This window comes from Talpa occidentalis, unplaced genomic scaffold, assembly GCF_014898055.3.
Source record: "Talpa occidentalis isolate TD23 unplaced genomic scaffold, MPIMG_talOcc4v2.1 talOcc4.14, whole genome shotgun sequence".
NCBI lineage: Eukaryota > Metazoa > Chordata > Mammalia > Eulipotyphla > Talpidae > Talpa > Talpa occidentalis.
Window position 1 is genome coordinate 23,891,039 of NW_023601433.1, and position 25,053 is coordinate 23,916,091.

Below are 25,053 nucleotides of genomic sequence, written 5' to 3' on the forward strand. Positions count from 1 at the left end.
ATGTGGACAATTCAGCTTTGGTTTCTTCACAAAAGGAACGGGTTCACAAGCCTTTGTGTATGACTTGGAACATCGGTTCACACTTCATCAGATGTATGTTCCCTCACACACCCACACCAATGCATCCATGTCTTTTTCCCAGACCCCTGGGCCCCCTCCCTGTTGTGTGCAACCACTCCTACTCCCCCATCCAGTAGCACAAATTCTGTAGTACAATATCCTGGGTTTGTTTTGCTTAGGGTTGCCAGTTTTTGTTTAGTGACATTGTGGTGGAACTGTATTGCAGCAAAATACATTAATTTGTATTCATAGATGTGTACACATGGAGGGAGGTTCTGGGAGAACACAACCTTTCTGGGATTAGTCTGGGAGAGCCCTGACCTCTAGTCATGGAGAGCGAGCACTGAGCCCTCTTCCCTGGCAAGGGGTTGCAGCCCCTGGTGCTGGGGTCAAGCTCCCAGCTAGCTTGGTGTACAGCAGAAACAGAGGGTGGCTGTCTAGGGGCTTGCCCCAAATTAGCCCTGTGGAGGGCGTTACTGATAAGCATGAAAGGATGTAACTTTACTTTTGTTTTTTATTAATGAAAATTTCCCTGAGTTACCATTTCTTTTACCTACATTTATCACCACTGATTTGGGGGTTCTATCTTTCCCATGTTCCTCTTGTGTGAATGTCCCAGAGACTGCCCTGACAAACTCTGGTCTTGGGGTCTCAGTGTTCTAATATCCTAAGGGGCAGCCCTTTTAGGGCTGGGAGGCACAGGGGTCAGGGAATTGAGCTCCTGAGGGTTGCTTTCCAAGGGCACATCCTGAAGTTGTCCCATGGGGTCTGGCCGTTACCCTGGGGCATTATTAGGATGATGAGTCATGATCATCATGACTCATTTTTTTAAATAAATTATAAAATCTTCCCTATTTTGGGAAAGCCCACCTAAGTCCCTCTCTTTTACAAATAATCCACCTCCTCTCCCCTCAGTAAAGTGTTAGATACTTAGTATTGCCTCATATTCTGGACATGGAGTTGGGGAAATATGTAAACCTATTTGTTTCCATATTTGAAACTTGCTAAACATCTCTGCCCAGATCCACCCCTTGGCTTCACATGCCAGCAGCCCTAAGATTCGGCAACTCTCCTCTCACAACACAACTCTTTGGTATCTCACTTCCTTATGCTTTATCTTTACCAAAGCCTCAGAAAAAGATCAATTCTTTCTCCATTTTTAATTCCCTATAATGTATTCCCTCTTTAAGTATCAAGATAAGTGACTTTCAAATCACATACACTGAAACAGCAATCTTGGTGGTTGCCTCAGAGAGTAAACAGACATGTCTACATCCAACGTGTCAAAAAAAGAAGGGGAAGAGTGATTGTGCTCATGTATTGATTCAGCAAACATAACTGAGCATCTACAATGTACCAAGAAGTTCTCTAATGCCTGAAAATGAGTAAACAAGATGGAATCCTTGCCCTCAAGGAATTTACAGTGTTTTTATTTATTTTGGATAGACCAAAGACAAGTAAGCAGGCAATGATGCACTGACATCTGAGCCTCAGAGATAAATGGGGGGCATAGGAGTCTTTGGGGTGAGCCCCCTTCCTAGTCTGGGGGAGAGTCCAGAGACATTCAGAAGACAAATCGAAGGATCTTGGGGTGAGGGGAACAGCGGGAAGATGCATACTCTGGCAGTCAGAACATGCAGCAGGGCCGCACAGCTGGAGAAACCAGCATCATTTCAGAACATCCAAAGGGATTCAGCCTAGCTGGACAGTCCTGCAGGACCTGTCTGCAGGGAAGGCTGTGAGGGGAAAGGGAGGGGTGTGGGAAGCCCATCTCGCCTCCTCCACCACCCAGCCATTCAAAAGGAACTACCAATGCATATCTGTGCTCTGAGGCTACTTCCTGCCCTCCATTTTTTTTTTTGGTGAAAGCTCAGGCAGGATCCATTATTTTTTTTTTTTTCAGAAAATCTCAAGTAATCACCAAAGCCTCCAGTTTTAGAAGTTAGACACATTCATTTCAGCAACTAAAATGCCTAATACTGGTAGTCAGAGAACTTCATTTAAACTCCCTGACCCACCTCAAAGTGGGTGTGGTCAGCTTCTCCCAAATGCCCAGCCTTGAGCTTTTCCTCATATGCTCACCCTCCTGGCCTTGCTTCCACCCTAGCATCCAGGACAGGGACCTGGCAGAGGGGAGCTCTGACCTCAGTGCATGTTCAGGGCTGACTCTTCTTGGGGTGCTCTTGAGTGTCCCTCAGATTTCCCCACTGACCACATCTATGTGAGTGTCCCTCCAGTCAAGAGCAAAACATCTCTTCAGGCCAGCAGTGGCCTCTTCCTTTTCAGTCCAACTCCCCTCCCCACACACAGACTGCCAGGAAACTCCTGGACAGGATTTAAGATGACTTCCAGCCAGCTTCACGCCTCACCCGAAAATCTGGTCACCACAGCACAACCAGGCAGCTGGGCCCACTGCTGCGGCCCCACCCAAGGCAGCTGAGTGTGCCACTGCCCCAGCCCCCCAAAGTGGTGTCGCCCGTGGGTTGGCACCAAAACACAGCACATTGCAGACTCCCAAGGACACAACTCCAGAGCCCCATGTGGTCCTGGGTGATGGGGAACATCCTTTTTTTCTCCTCAATGTAGGGAAGGAAAGGCCATAACACTTCAAGAACTTTAAAATAAAAATAGCACCTCTGGGGCCTTTGAGAACCTCAATGATAATGTGAGTCCTTTTTAATGTCCTGGTTTGCATTTATATAAAGAGTTTGAGCTTTGACCTCAGTAAGGCAGAGATCCTGAAATTTAATAGCCCAAAATGAGGTAAGGAGTAAGAATGAGGTCCAGCATTCACACCCAGGACCCCAGAACCTGTCTGTCATGCCTCACCCCACTGCCTTGCGCAGCAGCCCCCCGAGAGAGGACAGGATGAATTTCTGGCTGCCAGCTTCCCAAAGGTTCCCCAAGAATAAGAGGCAGTACAGCTGCTGGGACCCTCAGCTGCTCCTCTCATGGTCTGTGATAGCTCCTCTTCCCCAAACCACATCCCTTTTTCCTTTTCAGGAACTGTGAAACAAAGCCGCCAGCAGGGGAAGGAAGCCTTGGTGTGGCTGAGAGTTCCCAAGTAGCTCCCACCTGCTGTCTCAGTGCCTCCATTTGCCTATGATTCTCCCTTCTTGTACATTCCCTTCTGACCACATATCTGTCCCTTGCTTCCCACTCCCCCATTTTTAGTTTTCTTCAAATCTCTATTATATGTTGGCCATTAAACCTCTACATTTCTCTTTCTAGACATAATTTTGTATCAGCGTGTGTCTACTTATTCCTTCCTAGTTTGCCAGTCAGGATCTCATTGTCTTTTATCTTGACCATCAAATCTGTGGTTTAGACAAATGTGATGGCTGAAACCTGAATCAGCCTCAGGGCCGTTGAGGATTCAGAGGAAAGAGGTAGAGCACCTTTTACCACCCAAGAGGTGACAATCAGAATCACGGCGCCCTGGAGAACTGTCTGGACAGCCCATCCCCACACTCTTCCGTAGCTGCCCTGGCCCCTGTCATTTCTTCTCTCTCCATCCCTTCAGCTATTAGCTCTGAGAAGAATGACCACTCAGGTGACTGCCCTCCTTACTCATCATCCTCAGCATCTGACTTGTTTCATTCTCCAACTGGGAACAGCAAGAAATCACCCTTTGTATTTTCTTGGAACCCCAGCATTTGTAAATGCCCAAAGGGTAAGTCTTCAGAGGATCCTCTGCCCCGCCCACCTGACCCAGCTCCCTTGTGACATCCTCCCTTCTCAATAATAGCTTTCTGGGGGCGGGGTCGGTGGGGAGTAAAGAGGGGGAAAACCCACTCTCACTTGATTTTGAATTTTCAATACTTCCAGAATTCTGGCATAAATTAAAGCTCAATAAATGTTTGTAAAAGTGATAGATATTAGGTAATCAGAGGAATAATAATCCTAAAGTATTTTTATATCTCTATTATATTAGTCAGGGGGGAGAGCCAACTTATCTGAAGGCAGGATGAGAGAGTCTGAAGGGAAAGAGGAGAAAAAGGCTACATGAATACTGAACCATGAACCCTAAAGCTGAGGAAGCTTCTCTCAATAGTTGCCGAGACTGCGCAGGTCCTCGACCACTAAGTCTGCGCCTTGAAGAGCCCTACAGAACAGCATGTTTCATGTTCATGGCGTTTATCATGGATTGAGACCATTTATTATGAGTTGAGACCAACCCCAAATCCCAGCAGATGGAAAATTGAGGCCCTGCTTTTAGATTGGCTCTTGCCAAATCCCTTTTGTCCTTGGCTAAAAATAATGTACGCATTAAATGTCTGTGCTTCGTTTCTGATATCAGTAATGTTCAAAATTGCATGGCCATAGGTTTTGTGGAAAAGTAGAGAGTCCACAAACGCTCCCATTGTAACAGGGTGGTCCCAAGGAAAGGGGGAGGTTCCCTGCCCCACCCAAGGGAGGGTGGAGCTGAGCAGGGAGAGGAGAATCTGCAGAGGAGACTGAGGAAGGAAGGAAGCAGGATGTAGCCAGGAGACCTGGAAGAGGCGCATGGAGCCTAGAGACACGTGAAGAAACTGCGCTTGTCTTTTGGTCGTGGACTGGGTGACACAGATGAGGGTGAGACCCATGGGGCGGTGACAATGGCAGCTTTTATCTTGATGTTGATTTTGCTCTTTTCCTTCTGGGTTTGTCTGGTTGTTTCTGACCCTTTTCTGTGGGTCCCCACTGGAAGATGCTTTAGACTCGTGGCAGGCCTTGGGGCCTTGCTCTGGGCCATTCCCATATGGATGGACTTTTACCCACGAGGGGACGGGTAACTTTGGGTTCTACATTTAGAAACTAGACTCTTTGCCTTACCTGCATTGTTTCCTAGTTTTATTAAAGTTCCTTCCCATTAAAGTCTCATATGTTTTGTGTTGATGCGGCATATGGCAGAACCCATTTAGAATAGGCAGGTTTGCGGGGTTTGGGCTGCCCCTCCCTGTCCTATAACACCTTCACAATGGACATTCAAAAGTTCCCATTAGCTGGAGATGTAGGAATCCAGAGTTGCAGGAGGGAGGCTGAACAAGGCTAGTGGGGGCAGAGCCTTGATGGAAAAGCCAGCCCAAAGGCATCTGCTAGGAATGAAGTGGGTACCGTCAAAACCAAGGACCAGGATAAGGGTGCTGGTGGTGGAAATAATCCCTTGCACACTAAAGGACAATGTAAAAGAGGAATTGTTTGTAGAGCATTGGAACCTCCTCTTTCCTGGGGGCCACCTTGTTACATTTGGAATCTAGTAGCCAGTCAGCCCCTCGCCTTTGTGAGGCACTCTGTTTCTACCCTCCCTTCTCTGGCAGACTAAGCAGGCTCAGGGTATTTTCTTCTTTCTCAGAAACTTATGCTGAGACTCAGGAGGCAGCTCAGACATCTCTCTGGGGGGCCTAGCCGTGCCCTGCCCTCTGTGTCTGCCCCAGCTCTCTATCTAAAGCAAGGCTGGAGCCTGGCATGAGCTCCCTGAGGCTCCTTGGCACTCCCAGTATTGGGGACTGCTCAGCCTTCTCAGGTCCTGTGCCCTCTGTGCTCGTTTCTCCACATGCCTGCCCTTCTCTATTTCCTTCTTCACTTTTCTTGTTCCAGGATGTACATTCTACATTCCTGTTGATCTGTTTTTAAAAAAAGAAAGGAAAAATTGCTTCCAGGGGGACAAAATTGGGACTGCAAGCAAAGGCAAGGCCATAGAGACTCTGTTACCTCCTGGATCCCCCGGCCTGGCTGCGGAGACTCACTAGCCGGGTTGCTGCCCCTTTGTTTCTGACATGGCTGCACCAAAGCTCCCAGGAATGGGACAGACAGTCTCTAAGGGCCCAGCTTCGGGTGCAGCTCCTGACCCACCCCGCTCGCGCCATTCCTTGCTTCCTAGAAACACCGGAGAGCTTCTGATGTAGTCAATAAATACTGTCTCCCACGCCTGGGCCCTGAGAAACCCCTCTTCCGCCCTGGACTGAGCCCCTGCCTCATTGACCCTGGGCTGGTCAGAGGAAAGATCAGGGCCCCTCTGGGATGCATTTTCATTGAAGGGGTTGGGTTGCTAGGTCTCGTCATCTGTTACGGCTGACTAGGTGAACCTGGGGTTCTTATATGTTAGAGCCTGGCAAGCGCTCTGGTGCCCAGAACACAGGGTGCTAATTTTAGGCTTTCAGGCCTAGTCTTCCAGCCAGAAACAGACCCCAGGCTGCGGGGTCAGCCCTGAGCCCCAGTCACTAGACCACCAGGGATTGGTGTCTCACAAAGCTGCCTTAGGAAATTTGCTGATGCTCAGACAAGAAAGAAGAGGCAGATTTGTTTAGAGAAAGAAAAAAGTTTATTAAGAAGAAAAGGAACAGAAATAAATTGGGACTCCCAGGGCCATGAAACCAGGCCAGGGAGGGTCAAGGAAGGCGAAGTGGAGTTGTGTCTCCGGGAACACAGACCTTCCCTCCCTGGTTATTCTAAAGCCCACCAGTCTCTGTGGGACTGGTTAGTCCTCAGTAGTCTCACTCACTCTGCCTTAATTAATGTCTCTGTGCCCAGAATTAAGTCTCTGTGCCCCAGCATTTAGAGTTCTTTTTCTTTATTGCGCTTGTCCCAGAACATACCTGTCCCTGGTCCTGGGGTGTCTGATGAACTCCCTTTGGAAGTTGTTGCCCTCATCTCTGGAGCTACCCTGGAGGACCAAGCAGGTAAAAGTCCTTTTTTAGATCATCAGGCCTCCGTGACCCCCACCTCAGAGCCGGCTTAGCAGAACACCTTGTCTACACCATCGGATCTCCAGGATGTCCAGGTTACAAGTGACACAGCTTGGTCATCTGGAGAATCTTCTGAATCCAAGGATGATAGAAAAGTGAGGAATCAGTGATAGGACTTTCTGACATTCTGACATTCTGACTGTGACCCTTTGGAAGTCTCTGCCCTTATTTCAGGAGCTTCCCTTATTCCTTTTGTTTCTTTTATCTCAAAAGCCTCTAAATCTCCCCAAGCCCCTGCTTGCACTGTCCCTGAAGCTAATTAACCCCAACTTGCCCTAAGACTCACTAGGACTGTGCCATGGCTCTCTGTCTCCCCTCCTCAGATGGAGTGGGATGAAGGCCAAGGACTTGGATCCTCTTCTAAATTTCAGCAAACAGATCCATGAGCTCTATATTGAATATGCGAGAGGAACAGGACTTTTAGAGATTACCTGTTTTGAAAAATTGGTAAAGCTCATCTCCAGCTTGGCCAAGCCTGGTGGCATCTCCAGACCTGGTGAAATCCTTGCCAGGCCAGTCCTAAGCTATATGGGAGACACCTCGCTTTACTAGAATCAGAATCTAGCTTTACTAGAATCAGATTGAACTGTGGCTTAGTCTCAAGACCTCAGGTCAGGACACCTTGCTTATTTATTTGTGAACTGGGCATTTTCTAACTAATCCACTCCCTCCCCCTGGGGACCTGTGCCTGTGACTCAAAGCTTTCACTAGTTCTTGGCCTCTTGAGGCTGCCTAGGTTTTTGGAAGGAGAGTAAAATGGGAGGGCTTTAGGCTTGGATTCCATGGAAACCAGACCAGAACCTGGTTCTTTTGCAAATAACCAGCCACCAGCTAAAGGTATCCATCCTTGACCTATATCTCCACCATTTGGGGTTCAGATGAAATGTTCTCTGCAAAAAAACTCCATTCAAATGCCACCGCCCTCCTGCTTCTGAGGAGCAGGGGACTTAACATTATTTATGCAGGATATTGAGAAAAGAGCTTGGGGTGGGAGGAAGAAAGCAAACACACTTCCTTAGGACTCTTTGGAAAGAAGAGCCAGTTAGGAGGAGGAAGGATCGAGGGAGGAAAGTGAGGTGTCTCCCATCCAGCTTAGGACTGGCTCAGCAAGGATTTCACCAGGTCTGGAGGTGCCACCAGGCTTGGCCAAGCTGGAGATGAGCTTTACCAAAGGTGCCCAGGAGCCTGGGGCACAGGTCTGTGGGTCTCTGGCTCCAGAAAGGCAGCTCCAGCAAGCAGTAGCGAGGGCAGGGTGACTCTTAAGTTCCATCCACAACAGACTTCTTCCACATAGGACCCCCGGCATGGGGTGCAGGGGCCATGGCTACCTGGGAGACGTGGTGCCTAGTTCCACTCAAAGGGCAGTGATCTGCTGTTTCTTTTGTCCTGTTCTCAGTCTTAGGTCAGATATAGCAGGACAATTAGTCATCAGAGAGATGAGCCACTAAATAAGAAGCAAGTACCGAGCCTATCTCTGAATCACCAGAAACTTGCAGATTTCCAGCCCTTTTCCATTATCCCCTGAAAGATGCTCATTTCTCATTCTTTATCTACTTGAACCATGAAATGCACAAGGGCAGCCAGTCCTGGGACATGGGCATCCTGGGGCACAGTATAGCCAGCTGTTTCCATTTCGGTGTCTGTCCCTGTCTTTCCCCCTCTAGGACCAGGGCGCTCGGTATTGGGGGCCCGGTTCACACCTTCACTGTCTTGGCCTTTGGACTGTATCTCCCTCTCATGTGTGGGTTTCTTCTCTCTCCACGGTGCTTTCCTTCCCCTTTGTCTGTAGGTGTAACCACGGAATTTGTATCCCTGTCTCTCCAGAGACCCATGTCCTCTGGGTGTTTGAGTCAGATCCAGTGCCCCTCCTTTGCTTTCCTCCTCAAGGACTGGACTGGGGACTGGGCAAAATGTGGAGGCATCAAGAAAGTCACAGCCCACCTCCGCCCATCCATCCTTCAAGCTCAGGGGCAAAGGTTTGTGGACACCTTTCTTCCTCTCAATGTCCCTTTATTTTTTTAAATGTGTTTGAATATAAGCCACAATTTTTTTTTTTTTCACGGAGGCATTTCTTATTTTGAGAAAGCACCCTCTTGGTGCTTCCCCACTTCTTCCTGACCTCCTCTGGAAGCCTCCTATGCCTCCCACATTGTCATCTGTGCTGTCACCTGCTTGGGACCAGCCCCTGGCCCCTGTCCTATGACTAGGAACACCAAAGAGTCAGCTTCCAGACACAATCCCAGTCCTGTGAGTGTCCACCTTCCACATTTCCAACGCCTAGCTATTTGGGGTGACGCTGCTCCCTTTTCCCCAGTCTTGTGCTGGCCTCAAGAAGCATCTGACTCTCATCCCTGATAAACCCATATGGCACGCCCAGACCCCCTTATAAGCCTGCAGTACCCAGCATTTTAGGGGTACTCCCCACTATCAACACACAGCCCCAAGATTTTTCCTGGTCCCCACCAATCATTGTAGCATAAAGGAATATAGGGATCAGGCACCCTAAATAATATCTACTTTAAAACTATGATATCTTGAGAAGATACCTAGCTTATTGTGACCCCCAAAATATCTCACACTAGGGTTTTGGGGGCATTTTAGTGTTTCTCTGCCATATAAAGTGGTTTAGTTCTCCGTGAGGACCAAGGTGGGGAAAGACTAGGGTGTGTGGCCATCAGAGGGCTCCCTTTACAAAGGGCATTGCGCCCCCATGACCACCCCCCCTGGCATCCAGGCCACCCTTCCCTTGGATGCAGTGGGCAACTTGAGAGCAGGAACCAGTCCTGCTCCTTGCTGTATCCCTGGCTCCGTTCAAGTTTATAGTTGTCTGGCAAGAAGTACAAGCCTGGATGAAGGGCCTGTGGAGTATGGTGGGCCAAGGAGAGAGACTGAGCAGGTGACAAGCGCTTATTTGGGTACCATGGACACTGGACTCGGGTGTGTCACAGGGCAAGCTCTGCAGGATCCCCTGGAAGTCGAGCCAAGGGGAACACATGACTGCTGCTAGGAAGAGATAAAAATAGTAAAGACCCCAAGGGGGCGCATCTGCAACAATTGCACAAGTCAAGTATCTGATTCAAAAGAAACCACTGTGGGGATATGAGGGAAGAATCCCCAGCTCTGGGGGCCCAACCCTACCCAGGGCCCAGGCTGCTGCTCCTTCTTGAACTTTGACCCTTTTCCCAGAGCCCAAATCTCCTCCTGGGAACTTTTCCTAGTGCAATGCCACAGGGAGCTTGGACCTTGACCTTCTCCAGTCTAGTTTGCATTTAGGAATCTGTAATCTATGGAGCTTGGGGCCATAGTTGCTTAAGAAGGTGTCCCTTAGGTCACAAATGGCACTTCTTGGGAGGGGCAGAAGGACCGAAGTACACTGCTGAGGGGAGCAGCGGGCGGCAGGAGAGGTCTGAGCACCATGTTGTACCCTCGCGGCAGCCAGGGATCGAACCAGCGCTGCAGAGGCCGCGGGCGGCTTCTCAGCCCAGCGCTCAACCGCTGCGCCACCGGAGGCGGCCCTGGAATATATTTTGAATGTTCAACTTCCCCTGAGTGGGTTTACCGGTCTCTGCGTGGTGGGGGTGGGGGTGGGGGGCCGGCAGAGGCCGTGTCCCGCCAGCACAAGCCCCAGGCCCTAATTTCTGCTGTCGCCTCAGCACGCCCATCTGCCGGTCCTCACTGGGGAGGAAGGCACTTGAATGCAGGAACTGGGCCTCGTTCATCTTTGTGGCCCCAGTGCCAAGCAAAGATCCACACATATGATAAAGCAGTGGGCTTAGGGGTGGGTGAACCCCTGAAGAAACTCCAGAGCAGAGCTGCAGCAGGAAGTCAGCAGGGGAGGGGAGTCTCCGGGCCCCACCCACCCGCGGGCCCGGCCGCTGGGCCCCTGGGAGCGGGACCGTCTTCTGTCTTCTGCCGGGGGCTGTGCCCCCAGGCTTCCTCCCAGCTCTGCTGGCCCCCACGCCGCTGGGCTTGCTCCCACCGCAGCAAGAGTTAGAGGTGCCGAGGCCCTGACAGCTCCATCCAGCTCCATCGGCCCTGACAACGCGGAGACCCATGGACTGTCTTTCAATAATCCCCTTCCCCAGGGCTCTGATTCCAGTTCCCGTTCCTATCTGCCATGGCCCTTGAGGCAGCAGTTCTGAGCCCTGAAGTACGACCTGACCTCCCTGGCGAAGGAGGGAAAAGGGGCGGTTGCTCCCGCGGGGGCTTCCAGGCAAGTCTGGCAGGGGCTCCCAGACCTGGGAGGAGGCCTGTGGCCCCTCACCTGGCTCCTCCCAGTCCTGTCTGCACCTGCCACCCTTGGGGTGGGGGAGGCGGCCTTCCTGGAGGACTCCCCCTCCCCACCCCTCCAGGCTGGGGTTTGAGGGCTTCCAGCCTGCAGCTCTGCCAACCCTGCCCGCCTGAGCTCCCCCGCCCTCAGGGCTCCCTCCTGGGCGCTTAACTCCACACCAGTGGGGGGTTCGCCTGGTCCCTGATGCCTGAGAAGCACTTTCCTCCTGGACAGGACACCCACCTGCTAGACGCCCACCCCGCCTCCTTAGCCTGCCCCTCCCCGTGTCGTGTCCAGAGCTGCGCGTCCAGGAGGCGGGGAAAGTGGGGACCAGGAAGTAAGGAAGAGGGGGCGCTCCTGGGCCTGTCCCCCCACCCTGCCCTCTGTCCGCCCAGCCTGACCCCCTTGGGAGAGGCGGGGTCAGTCCATCGGCTTCTGCTGCTCCCACTGCCCCCCTTCAGGCCCCAAGTTCTGTTCCCTCTGCTTGTCTTCCTCACCTGCCCCTACTATGTCTCCTGTGTCTTTTGGTCTCATGTCCCCCTTTAGCGTCACCGTCCTGCAGCCCAGTGATCTTTCCTCTTTCTGGCTTTCCCATCCCGCGTCCTTCCCGGTCACCTTCCCTTTGGATCCCTCCTCCTGAGCGCCTGCTCCCAGGCGCCCGCCCGCCCGCCGGTCACCAGAACCGGGGCTCAGAGGGGTCGGGCCGGGGGGTGCTCTGGGCGGACACAGCCCTGTCGGCCCGGCCCCCTCAGTCAGGTTTCTGGCTGCTTCTAGGCTGCCGGGCCCGAGCTCGGCTCCGGCTCCGGGCGGTCAGCGGACAGGGTGTCCCCCGCTGCGCGGCCACTACCGGGGCCCCCTTTTTGCTCGCAAACCTGCGCTGCTCACCCCCGCGCCTTACACCTCATTTTTCAGGAACGGCACATATTTGAGCGCCATCCTTTTCCTCATTATGGACTTATGCATTGAGGAGGATGCTCGTCAGGCCCCCTCTGGGGGAGACGGGAACCCCAAGGCGCCCCTCGCTGGTCCCAGAGCCACTGCGCCCCCGGGAGCTCGTCCACGAGTGGCCGCTGCGAGCCCCGCCCCCATGGCCGTTGCTGCCATTGGGGCTTCCCGGGCAGCCTGGCAGGGCTACGATGCGCCTTGGCGCTTGGGCTGTGGAACACCCTCTTCCCCCATGTAGCTCCTGGTGCAGAACTCCCCAGCAGCCAGGGTGCTGCTTTTGTGCCGTCCTGGGATGCTGGCGCCCCCGGCAGCCTGGGGTGCGGGAAGGCAGGGCATGAGGAGCTGCTTGTCTGGGGTCTCGGGGGCCGGGCTAAGTTCCTGCCAGGCTGACATACTTTCCCTTCCTTCCAGGTGCTGCCTGGTCCCAGATGCCCGGGGTGCCCCTTTAAAGTTCCCGTTCCTGGACAGAGGACTGGCTCCTCTTAAATTGCCGATTCCTTGAGGGAAAGACATGCTGCAGGAGGCCGGTTTTATTTTGTCTTTTACTGTGAGTTATCCTCGAGTGTGTGTCCGTCAATGTGGGGTCCAGCTGGAAAGGAGGGTGGATGGCGCAAAGGACTCTTCCCAATGTCCCTGAGTGTGCTGGGAGGGCGGGAGAAAGCACCTGAAAACAGCCCATGTTTCCCTAATTGCCTGGAGGGATCCTGGCCAAGGTGTGTCCCCCAGCTGGGGGAGAGCTGCTGCCAGCAGGGGCAGCCTGAGGCTGTGCAGGTACCTGAGGCTGGGCCCCAGGGCTGGTCCCAGGTGGGATCCTGATACTGAGATGTCTTGATGCCCCTGTTTTCTCCCCCCAAACCCACCCAGCAACAGTTCCCAGAAGCCATGACATGTACCTGCAGCTGGGGGCCTCCCAGGGTCTCTCTGGAGGCCCTCTGGGTCCTGTCTTGCCTGGGAAGGAAAGAACGTAGGTGGGCCTGCAGAGGAAGCCCCAGAAGCAGTCCTCAAGTCTCCTTTCCCGCTTTCCATTGCCTGCATCTGGCTGCTGTCTGGGTTGGGGGCGTGGGGTGGTGGGTGTGCCTAGTGGTTGAAGACACTTGTTAGGAGGTCCTGAGTGGGTTCCCTGAGGCACTTAGGAGTCCGTCTCCCTTCTTGCCAGGAGCTGCTCCTGCCACCTCACTTGATCTTGCTTTTTCCCGAGATGACTTGTTTGTTCCCTGTAGGAAATGTGAGTCCGGGGAGACCCTTCGGCTGAGCCCACAAGGCACCATCAGCTTCTCACCTCTGGGGCCTTCTCCTCTCTTCAGTGTCCACCTTCAGAGGCTCTCCCTGGTCCTCCTTGTCCTAGGTAGTCTCCCACCCCTGAGTGCCTCTTGTAGTCCCTGGTCACTGTCCATAAAAAATGTGTCCCACAGCTTCCTAATCAGCGTGGGACACATGTTGGCCACCGTGGTGGTGCATGCTGTCCCCAGGGTGACTGGGAGGGTCTTGGCGGGCACCCCTTTCCTGGGATGTGGTGTTGAGAGCATCTTCCTGTGGAAAAAATTCTGCTCTGCGCTTGCTTGGTCTTTCCTTCCCTCCACCTGGATGTCTCTGTACCTTCCTACTCTGATCATCCCTTTTCTTTTCTTCACAGAGGAGATTGGATGCCAAGTCAAGGAAGGAGCCCAAAGACTCACAGGGGAGGAAGCCATCTGAGTTTTTCGGTGCAGAACCCATTGGCTCCGGTGGTGAGGAGGGACATAATTTCACCTCCAGCAGTGCTCCTGAGTCCAGGAATTGCCACCCCCACCCCAAAGATCCTCCTCTGGCCAGCATAAAGGGGTGAATAGTGACTGGCACCAGTAATTTTCCCTTTCCCCTTACCACCAGTCCCTCAACTGGAAATGGCGCCCCATGGGACACCCTAACTTTGTCCCCTGCCAGAGGCCTCAGCTTCCTCCCCTACTTCTGAGCTCACACTAACAGCCCCTCCTGCTATCCAGTGGGTGAGGTCAGAGGGATGGTTTTTCACCCATATGAACTCAGAAGGGGCACCCAACTTCCTCACTCCCTGGGCCCTCGTTAACTCTCCAACCAGGCCAAGACACTGTCTCTGTTGTCCAGATGCTGGGGCCCCTGTGCTCAGCCCAAAACATGCTCAGCTTTCTGAATAAAATAATTTCAAAATGGTGTCTACAAATATTGGAACCCCCCTCCACTAAAATTATAGCTACAGTACATGGGAGAAGCTTGGGTTGATCTTGGTGTGCTCAGGAGGAAGTATCAGTGGTGGAGGGGACAGTGGGGTGGCCACACATGTGCTCAGGTTGGGGTTCAGGGATCTCCATTTTCTCCTGTGGAGATGAGCCTGAAATTGCTGCCTCATCATTCTGTACTCTTGTATAAGGTTCTAGGGAAAAAAACTTTTAAATTTCCTATTAGGAAAAACTTCTGTGAACTGGAGGCTACTTCTATAATAACCATTAACTTTATCACATTGATCTGGAAGCTTACTTACAATGTCTCCTATAGTTTCTATTTCATATTTGCTTCCAGAACTGTATTTTTTTCTTAAACATTTTTATCTATCTTAGCTATTTTGTTACATATGTTTTTATTAGGAAAAGTGTGCAATAAAGAGCAGAGGTTGGTTGGCCTTGAGTCTCAAGGCTTGGTTTTGGGAACACATGAATTCCTGAGCCTCTCCCTGTCCCTTGAAGGAGGTACTAGAAGGCCCTGTTTCACTTCTCTCTGTAAATGAGAAGTCTTAGCAGAAATCCTTTTAAAAATTACTGTTGTTGGGCCTCCCCGGTGGCTCAGCGGTTGAGCGCTTGGTTGCGAATTTGCCTGCGCCCTCTGCGGCACAGGTTCGATCCCCTGCTGCTCCCCAGCCACCGGAGGAGGGTCCCACATGGCGTGCAGACCTCTCCTGCCGCCCGCTGCTCCCCTCAGCAGTGTACTTCGGTCCTTCTGCCTGCTCTGCTACCCACTCTGGCTCTGGTGAATTCTCTCACCCTCCCGCGCTTCTGACTGTACCAAGTGCATGTATAAACAAAAACAAACAAATAAAATAAATAAATAAATAAAAAACATGCCTCTAAAAAAAAAAAAAAAACACTGTTCTCAATATTTCAAAAACATTCATCCAAATAAATTTTAAAAACTAATTCTTAGTTTTGGTTTAGGTGAAGGTGGGTTTTAGAGAACAGGTAATAATGGGCATCATGACTTGGACATGGACAGACATGATCTGAAAAATATGGTATTTATGTAGGTTCAAAGCTCACCAGCACTCTGACTTTTGGAAAGGCACATGGGAAATACATGTGGCTATTGTACAAGTGTTCTGTGGTAAGCACTAAGAGGTCATAACAGCCACTTGATGCTGAGTTGACAGTTTACAAAGAGTTCTCAGTGAGTCACAGAGACACTTATGGGGGCTGCAAATCTCCCAGCACAGAGCTTGGCACATGCCCTTCTCCTTACTAGGACCCGTAGCCTGAGGTCTGTCTGTCAGTGCAGACAGCCACTCAGTGTGCCTTTCAATTAATGAATGGCAGTCATGATAAGCCACAATAGTATTAAACTAGTTGAATTTAGTCACTATTAGAAGTAATAGATTTTTTTTTTATGACTTTAGAGTTACAGATATCTCAAAATATTGCTCATGCTCTCTATGAACTCAAATTATGGTGGTTCTTTTCCATCTGAGACAAAGGTTTTCTTTGGCATCAGGTTTGGGACAAGTGTCAACACTCCTGAGATTTAAGTGTGGGCAGACCCTTTAGACCCCAGAAGCAGGCTTCCTCTTGCTACGCTATCACTCCCTTTTGCTCCCCTGATCAATACTCCAGCTACAAAAAGCATCAAACATCTCAAAGACATCCCAAAGGCACAGGCACCAAAGGCAATACAAGAAAAGCCACATATATTCAGGTTCTCCTTAGGCTGCGAGAAGCTCCTTGTAGGCCTGAGGCTTACTACAGACTGGTGGTGATTGGGATGCTTAAAATTAGAGAGCTTGAAAAACATTTCTTTATGAAATAGCTTTTTGAGCCTCTAGAGAAAGGATTTCTAGTTCAGAGAGTGACAGTTTCTAGTTTCACCACCTGCATTTTCTCACCAAGTAGGTGAGAAAGGACAAAAATAGAAAAAAAAAGAGAGAGACAATGATATGCAGGAAACGTAAAAAATATAATAATAATGAAAACATCTTATTAAGGCTGAAAGTAATGCAAATGTCTGTTGTTGACAAGGGTGTGGGGGAGCCAACTCGTGCTCAAAGATAGCGCAAATTGGAAAAATCTTTCTTGAGGGCAATTTGGAAATAAGCGGCAACATCCAAAAAGTTGTGCATGCCCTTTCACTTAGCAATTTTACTATCTTAAAAAAAATAATCAGATATGTCTAAAGGTATATTTACACTGATTGTCATCATATCATTAGTTGTAACAGTGAAATAATAGAATAAGCTGAATATATAATAAGAGGTTCGATTAAGTAACTTTGATATGAGAAATGCTGATAAGCCAATGAAAATCACGCACATGGATCTATTTCTACGCAAGAAGAGGAAACAGAGTGGAGGGAAACAACAAATCCTGTAGAAGTGCAATGTCAGATGTGGCTCATTTGCTTTGTTGTTTCTGTTTGTTTTGCATGTATACATAATTTTAAAAAGATAAAGACAAAACGAAGCAACTAACACCAAATCTCTGCTAAGTGTTCAAAATTCTCCAGCTGCCATGCTTTTAATTTTTTACCATTCTAATTAAAATGCAAATTAAATTTATAATTAGCATCAGCGCTTTCTAAAGAAACATTTGTGTGCACTGCACAAACATATGGGCGATGCTGTAGTGTAAAGTTTGTGAAACAGAAGTAACAGCATAAAGTGGGGCATTGTGGGGTGGATTTTTCCCTTCCCTGGGAAGTAAGTTTTCTGCAGAGGCCAGTTGGCAGAAGGCAGCAGTATTTCTCAGAGGCAGGCAAAAGGGGGTGAATGTCCCGTGGTAACCAAGGATTGCTGAAGATGGCAGATCACCAGCCAGAGTGTGACTCTGTGTCGGATCAGGTGTCAAGGGTTACCCGGCTTGTCATCGGATTGTATAGGAGTTGCCAAAAGGCAAAAGGGGGTCAGAACTTCTAATCAAAAAGTCTATGGCCAAAATTAACGGCTGCTTGATTCCAGATAATTAATTTAAAAATTGGTGGGGAACGAAGTGCCAAAATTACCTCATGATTCGCACATGTATCATGTTTTCAAAGTAAACTTCCCAAATTCCCCTGCAAAGCTGAGGGTGGGTGGAGAGCTGAAGGGCATGTGAACCCAAAGGGGGATGTGGTGGCTTCTGTGGCGGGGTGTTCCCAGAGCTCATCACCATCACCCTTTACACAGACATCAGTGGCTCTGGTATGTCTGATACTTTCCTCGGAATAGGTCTGTGTTTGGTGAGGCTCTCAGGGCAGAAACAGGGAGCTGACAATGGCCGTGGGGGAAGAAAAAATACCCACCATGGTCTCCATTTTTGGGTTCCAGGGAGCCTTTATGAATTTAAAAAATCAGAATTCAAATGTGTGATCCCCATGGTAATTGTCGTTAACTTTCCAGCGAGGACCCTACCTGCTTCTAAGGGTCCTTAATATTCCAGGGACTCTCCTTTATCTATTAACCAGGCTCTCCATCAGATATTTTAAAATATGAATGTAACAGAAATAAATATTTCATAGATGTGTGTTAAGCTGTTATTAAACTATAATGTAAAGCAGGATTGTAGGGATATTTTTATATGCCAAAAAGTCAATTAAAATGATAAGCCTGTAGGGCCTCCCCGGTGGCGCAGCGGTTGAGCGCTGGGTTGCGAAGCTGCCCGCGGACTCTGTGGTGCCGGTTCGATCCCCAGCTGCTCCCCAGCCACCTAAGGAGGGTCCCACATGGCGCGCAGACCTCTCCTGCCGCCCGCTGCTCCCCTCAGCAGTGTACTTCGGTCCTTCTGCCTGCTCTGCTCCCCGCTCTGGCTCTAGTGAATTCTCTTACCCTCCCACGCTTCTGACTGTACCCAGTGCATGTATAAACAAAAGCGAACAAACAAACAAATAAATAAATAAAACATGCCTCTATAAAAAAAAAATGATAAGCCTGTAATATTACCATTGTGGAGCCCTACAAAACTTCATTTCATATGCAAGGGAGTGCCCTCCCCACTACCCCCTCCCCCGCCCCAGCACTGGGTGGTAGGCAGGCCTGTCACATATTCAGAGGCCTGTGTGCTTCCATCTCATTAGTAACACATAGGTCCATTTTCGGCAGAGATTAAATGGAGAGTAGTGGGGGATAAAGCTTACCTGTCTTGATTTTTATTTAGTCTCTCAAAAAACCAGCATCAGGTGTTCTTCAAGGTAGGCACTTTCCTCAAACGCACCATGGAATCATTGGAGATAAATGTCAATCCCCAGGAGAGTGGGGTGTTTGGACTATAATCTCTAGAGTGCAGGTCACCATTGTCTTGAATAAAGGCCACGTGGTGACTTTTGGAGAAAATCTCCCACAAAACTGAAGTTGGAGAAGAAAGTTAAAAATGCTGTGGGTCATGTAAAAATAGCACTTTCAAAAAGACAGATTCCTATGAGAAGGCTTGAAACTAAAAATAAGCTTTTCGAAAATAAAAAATAAGCTTTTTGCAGGGGAGGATTTTCAAGTTGGGCTTGTATCCTTTGGAGGGAATGTTTACAAATATGACTGGTCGAATGGATCACTTCACCATGCTTTACAAACAGTGAAATGCAGTCCCGAACTTCCTCTGATCATCAATTCTTCCCTGGGAAACAGCCATTGTCAAAACGGGGATGCTAAAAGGTGATCTGGTGGACAGGTCTGACATAGCTCAATTAATCAAGACTTCAGTAGAGAAAGAAAAATAATTCTAGTCATGTGATGCTGAAAAAGTGTCTTCTTATATTCACAGAGTAGAAGTTCCTTACTTTTTCCTGGTATCTAAGGGGAACACAGGCCTCTTAAATAAGTCTTCTGTGTGAAGGACAAAAGGTAAGAACGGTGGCATAAAAGCATTTCTTTGTTGAATTTCTAATTGTTGTCCTTCTCTTATTCAGAAAATGAAGTCAGCTTTGTTGTGATTTCATGAACCACTGGGTAATCAAAATTATTATGCGGCCACCTGTTGTGTTAATTATTCTGAGAAGATACTCATAAATCATAATCAAACTGTCAGCTCCCAGGTCAAAGGTGACCCATGAAAAGTGATAGGTCACCCACAGGGTGTGAAAGAGCAGGGCTTGAGAGCATCACTCATTGTCAAGCACCACAGGGAGACGTGCCATCTGGACAAAAGGGAAACTGGAGGAAAGAGAATTCCAGCCAGGGCAGCTCAGGCCACCAGCACAAGTGGCCTCCGCCCATGTGACGAGGAAGGATGGCCAGAGATTCCGGCCAGGGCCCATCTGAGACAGGCCTCGTCGACCCTCTGGAGCCTTCCTGCAAACAGCGGTGCTTGGGGTGAGTCTGAGGAGCAGCAGATTTGGGACCTTGTCTTCCCTCTTAAGTGCACTGGGGAATGTGCTGGAGAACCCGGCCCACTGCAGGAGCTCACGAGGAGCATCCTGAGGTGTCCAGCTGCAGTCGACGGGAGGGCTTTTGAGAAAGTCTCACTTCCTAAACGAATCGGATTTGAAATGTGTCTTCCTCCTGGAAGAAAGTTAAAAATTCAGGACAAGAACCTGAATTACATTTAACATCTCCATGCATTTCTTTTTGTCCCCTGCATTTAAAACAATATCATCACTGCAAAGTAGTGTGCACTGGTGGATATCCTTGATTTAAAACCTGACTCAGGGTAAATTATTTCTTTTTTTTAAGATTTGTTTATTTATTTATACAAGCACTGGGTACAGACAGAAGCAAGGGAGGGAGAGAGAATCCACCAGAGCCAGAGCAGGGAGCAGAGCAGGCAGAAGGACCGAAGTACACTGCTGAGGGGAGCAGAGGGCGGCAGGAGAGGTCTGCACGCCATGTGGGACCCTCCTCTGGTGGCCGGGGAGCAGCCGGGGATCGAACCGGCGCTGCAGAAGCTGTGGGCAGCTTCGCAACCCTGCGCTCAACCACAGCGCCATGGGGGAGGCCCTAAATTATTTCTGATGGGCTGGAAGCAACTTGAGGACGAGACATAATAGAGACATACTGATGAAGCAGCTGTGAACAGACCTGATGTTTCACTTAGAAGCTACCTTGACTGTCATTTGAAATAAATTGTGTAAAATGGATGCCATCATGAAAAATTTCTCTCTAAAATATTAATTTTTCCCCTTTGTGTTAATGTGTTACTTTCTGCTCCAGTAATTTGGCTTTCCTCATGAGGAATAGGAATGAATGCAGAATGCCAACTTGGGTTTGCATTTTACTTTTGTAATGACACTGTATTTTCGTGTTCAAGTCATCGGTCTCAGCTGGCCCTCAGAAGGATTAAACTCCAAGATGCAATCTTCCCAGCTTCCCCCTTTAGTCTCTAAAATCAGTATCACCTTCTAAAAAGACGGTAAGTGAGACAAGTGAGTCAACATTCATAAATGGTTTGCCTGGTAGCACTGGAGGTCAACTGGTTGTGTGAGTCGACCTTTGCCCATGGCTGCAGATTTTTATACTTTGGTCAACAGTTTAATTTCAAAACCATGACAGGGTGACTTGCAGGTCGTGAAGCCCTCATGGTGTGAATTCAGCAGCTAGCACACTGGCAACTTGGCATACTGACAATACCGTGAACTATGAAAGTCAGGTTATTTGGCAGTTCTCTCATCACAATGGAGTTGGTTGAAGCATTTCTGAAAACTTTTGAGATTTCACTGTGTGGACATTTGGATGTGTCCTCCTGGGTTGCTGAACAGAAATTTTGAGCAGTGGCTTTTCAGTTTCCTCTTTGCCCAAAGCTGGGAGCTTTCATTTATTTGACACAGATTCCCCGAGGGACCTGCTAGAAGCCAGGTGTACATTTGGTACAGTGTTTAGAACACATGACCTCCTGGTGAAGAATCAACTAGACATCTCTGTCCAGCAAAGTTCTTTCCTTGGGAAAAGAGTAGTTTGGTTGATTCACCTTAGAAGGGGTTCTCTGGTGCCTACACTGAAAATGGGCATTCTGTGCCTGGTGTGTGCCCTGGTTATCCTGCACATAATGGAGGTGTGTGTAGTCACTGCAAAGGAGCACCCGTTCCTTCCTCCAGATAGTTGAAGTCATGGACCATTAAGTCCTTGTGTGAACTTAATTGAATGCCTTCAAAATTCATGTGAAAGCCCTAACCCCAGGACCTTAGAATGTGACTATGTTTGGAGACTTAAGTGGTAGTGATAGGTTAAAATGAGTCTGTTAGCATGAGCCCTAATCCAATTGGACTGGCATCCTACTAAAAAGAGCAAATTTAAACACATAGCCATCAGGGCTTCCCACAGGAAGGAGATGTGTGGGCACAGTAGGGAGGGGTGCTGCAGCCCATTGTGCTTTGATTTGGTGGTTCTAGGAAACCAACAAAGTCCCCTTCCTGATGCAAAGGGAAATGCCTATATGAGTGAATAGCTAAAGAAGAAGACAATTCTGAGGGTGAGGAGTGAGGGAGTACAGGAATCCTGTACTCTTTGGCGGAACCCTGATGTGATAGATGAAGAGAGAACAGGATGGAGAGTGTGGTTGACCTGGCAAACGGCTGCAGGAATTGGAGAGATTTCCCAAGAGCAACTCAGACAGGGGACACCCCAGTTCCCAGGCTTGAGCTTCAGTTTTACTCACTAATCTTGAGGGTCCCTAATTTCCCCACTGTTCCTAACCTGTGGCCTCTACTCATACTCCTCACACAGCCTGGAAAGGGCTTCTTCGGATGACCCCTTGCTGGCTTGCTAATGTCACCGGGGGCTGTATTTGAAGGAGTACTTCCCCAGCCATCTTCCTCTCCCATCGCACACTCTCTCCTTAGAGTTCTTTCTTTCTTTCTTTCTTTCTTTTTAAGATTTGTTTGTTTATGCATACAAGAGCTGGGGTGTAGCCAATGGGCGGGGTACAGGGGAGTGAGAATATTCACCAGCAACAGAGTGGGGAGCAGAACAGGTAGATTGACTGAAATACACTGCTGAGGGGAACAGTGAGAAGTCAGGAGTGGTCTGCTGAAATATTTTAAGCTATTTTTACTTGTGATGTACTAAAGTAGAAACACTGAAAATTTGATCCATTTTGATGTAGTATTTTTCTCAAAGATAATTTTTCACTAAGAATACAATTTTGAAAGCACAATTTGAAACATTTTACTTTAATCTGTTGTTTCATCAGGCAATTTATTTTGCAGTTGTTACATCCAAGAGAGACAATAATCCTCACATAAAAATCTCAGTGTTGCAGTCACATAGACATGAATGCTTGAAGGCAATTGGCTAAAATTGTCAAAGTTGTCAAGACAATTCTCGCTTACAGGTTCCAGTGACTTTTGCTGTCTGTTGCATGGACTCTACAGCAAGCTGACTTGCCAGAGTTGGATGTGGACTGAGGCACAGCTGTGACCTGTAAGGACTCCCCACAAGCCATTTTGACACTAAGTACAGTATATTGCAATCAGCATGACCTGGTAGGAGAAGGAAATGTGAATTTCTTCTTCTTTCATGCTTTCTCAGCTGCGTTGAAATGGCCATTTTCTGTCTCTTAAAGTTCACCAGGCAATCCCAGTTTAGTTACAGGTTCCCAGTTAAAGTGTCCTAAGGTTCTAGAATCATAAGAGAAGTGACAAAAGCAAAGCTTTCTATTTGATTCAAATAAGTTGATGATTCTTAAGGTAATACCACTAAGAGAGACACAAAATAATAGACAACTAACATGTAACTAGTAAGCTAAGAGGGGGAAAGAAAGAGGGAGTATTGGGCCTCGATGGTGGTGCAAGGGGTTAAGACACAACCTATGAAGCTATCCTCAGCCTCCGCAGCACGAATTTGATCCCCCAGCTGGCCAGGGAGCAACCCACATGGTGCAGCAGACTTCTCCCGACTCACCTGCTGCTCTTCTCAGCAGTGTACTTCCGTCAATCTACCTGTTCTGTTCCCCACTCTGTCTCTGGTGAATCCTCTCACCCCCACACCTCTGGCCTTTGTCCTGGCTCTTGCATGCATAAAATAAAATAAATCTTAAAAAAAGAAAAAAAAACAGAAAGAGGGAGTATTAATGGTGATGATAATTATGATGAAAATAATAATAATAAATGATTGATAAGGAAGAAAGGAGTCAGAGACATGAGCTTATAATGAAGTTGAGGAAAAAATAGTTAAATACAAATCTGAATATAATTTCATTATATGTAAATGTACACCATGCAGTGAAATAGAGTCCATAAAGGCATAAATTCTATAAGAAATACCGTAAATATAAGGACACAAAAACGTTGCAAACAAAAGAATCATAAAAGAAATACCATATGTATGTTAAATGAAAGTTAAATATGCATAGACTAATAAAGACCAGACTCTAAGGCAGGAACATTATTAGAAACAAAGAGGACATTTTTATGTGAAAAATAGTGTAAAAAATACAATAATTTTCAATGTTTGTATGATAATAACATCAAAATGTATAGAGAAAATTTGACAGAATTATGAGAAATAAGACAATTCCTAACTTGATAAACACCTCGATATTTGATAGAACAAACAGATAAAAATTTAGTGAAGTTATGATATTTCTAAAACATACAGCTAACAACTGTGACCGATTTACATATTATGACATTTATATAGGAAGTGTAGATTAAATATCATATATTAAAATGCATAGCCACTGCATCATACAGCTATATGGAATATTAAAACCTACACCATGCTAATGATTCCAAATGCATACAGGTTATTATATGACCTCGCACTTCTCTTTGGGTAACTTGGACCAGCCTCCCTTTTGAGAGCAGATATTTTTTGCCCTTTGGGCGTTCCTTCTTGGCTGTTCCTTCCCTTGTCTTAGGGGTATGGGGATATATGTCCTTTGAGACCAAGAGAGACTTTCTATGTCCAGTTCCCTACTGCTGGATATCAAAGGGCTGGGGATTTGGTCTCAAACAGTCATCTGGTGCTTTGATCTCAGGCTTGTAGATTTTCAAGCAGCCAAACTCTAAAGCTTAGTCTGTGGTTACAGACAAAGTTTTCCAGCCTGAAATATTGATTCGCTCTTACCTCTACCTTCATCCTAATGGCATCAGCAATGGAAAAGGTTTGGTCAATCCCACCAGGGATGAGGATTTTATCACTGACTTGGCATAGAATTAGTGGCACATGAAGATCATAAAATATCAGGCTGACTGTTTTAAAGCTCCTTATTGCAGTGTACCCCCTAATTACCTTCACATGGGGGAGACTGCACCCTTGGCCAAAAAAAAATAAAAATAAACCTTGCTACATCCCATTAGCTTGTGCTTCCACATCAAGTGGGGGCTGCCTCTTCAAGGCAGCCACACTTCTGTCTGGAACCACATCCTTAATTTTGCCTTTACCCTCAGTGATGAGACCCTTTGACAATATGTAGGAATATTATTCTTTCATAAACCTTTGTCCCTTAAAATCTTTTAAACTTTTATCTCTGTTTGGTATCTAAATGCAAATGTTGTTTCAACATTGAAAATCTGACATTTCTTGGATTTCTCTCTCTCATTTTTTTGGTAAAGATTTATTTATGCTTACCAGAGCTACGGAGCAGGCCAGAGATACAGGGGGTAGGAGGATTCACCAGAGACAGAGTGGGAAACAGAATAGGCAGATCTACTGAAATACACTGCTGAGGGGAGCAGCGGGCATATCAGGAGAGTTCCACTGTGCCATGTGCGTGGCTCCCTGGCCAGGGATTGAACTTGCATTGCAGTGCCTGTGGATAGCTTCACAGTGCTGTGTGTAAACCCTTGTGCCACCAGGGAGGCCCTCTCTCTTTTCTTATTATGGCTTGCAAACAATTTTTTTCCAGACTCATCTCTTTCTTGTAATACCTTATCAAATGTTGTTATTCACCTGTAACACCAACAGCTAACACTGTCTTCCCATCACTCCCCAGA

At 48.1% G+C, this 25,053-nt stretch overlaps 1 long non-coding RNA gene across 2 annotated transcripts; it reads left to right on the plus strand.

Moving 5' to 3' along the window:
- The first annotated feature begins 12,203 nt into the window (after positions 1-12,203).
- On the plus strand, positions 12,204-14,207 carry LOC119245218 (uncharacterized). 2 transcript variants are annotated; one of them, XR_005125213.2, is made up of 4 exons: positions 12,204-12,320; positions 12,415-12,550; positions 13,224-13,348; positions 13,637-14,207. It is a non-coding gene; the product is annotated as an uncharacterized LOC119245218 (long non-coding RNA). The 2 variants fall into 2 exon arrangements; XR_008551716.1 differs by having other exon boundaries at positions 12,204-12,271.
- Positions 14,208-25,053: the final 10,846 nt, after the last annotated feature.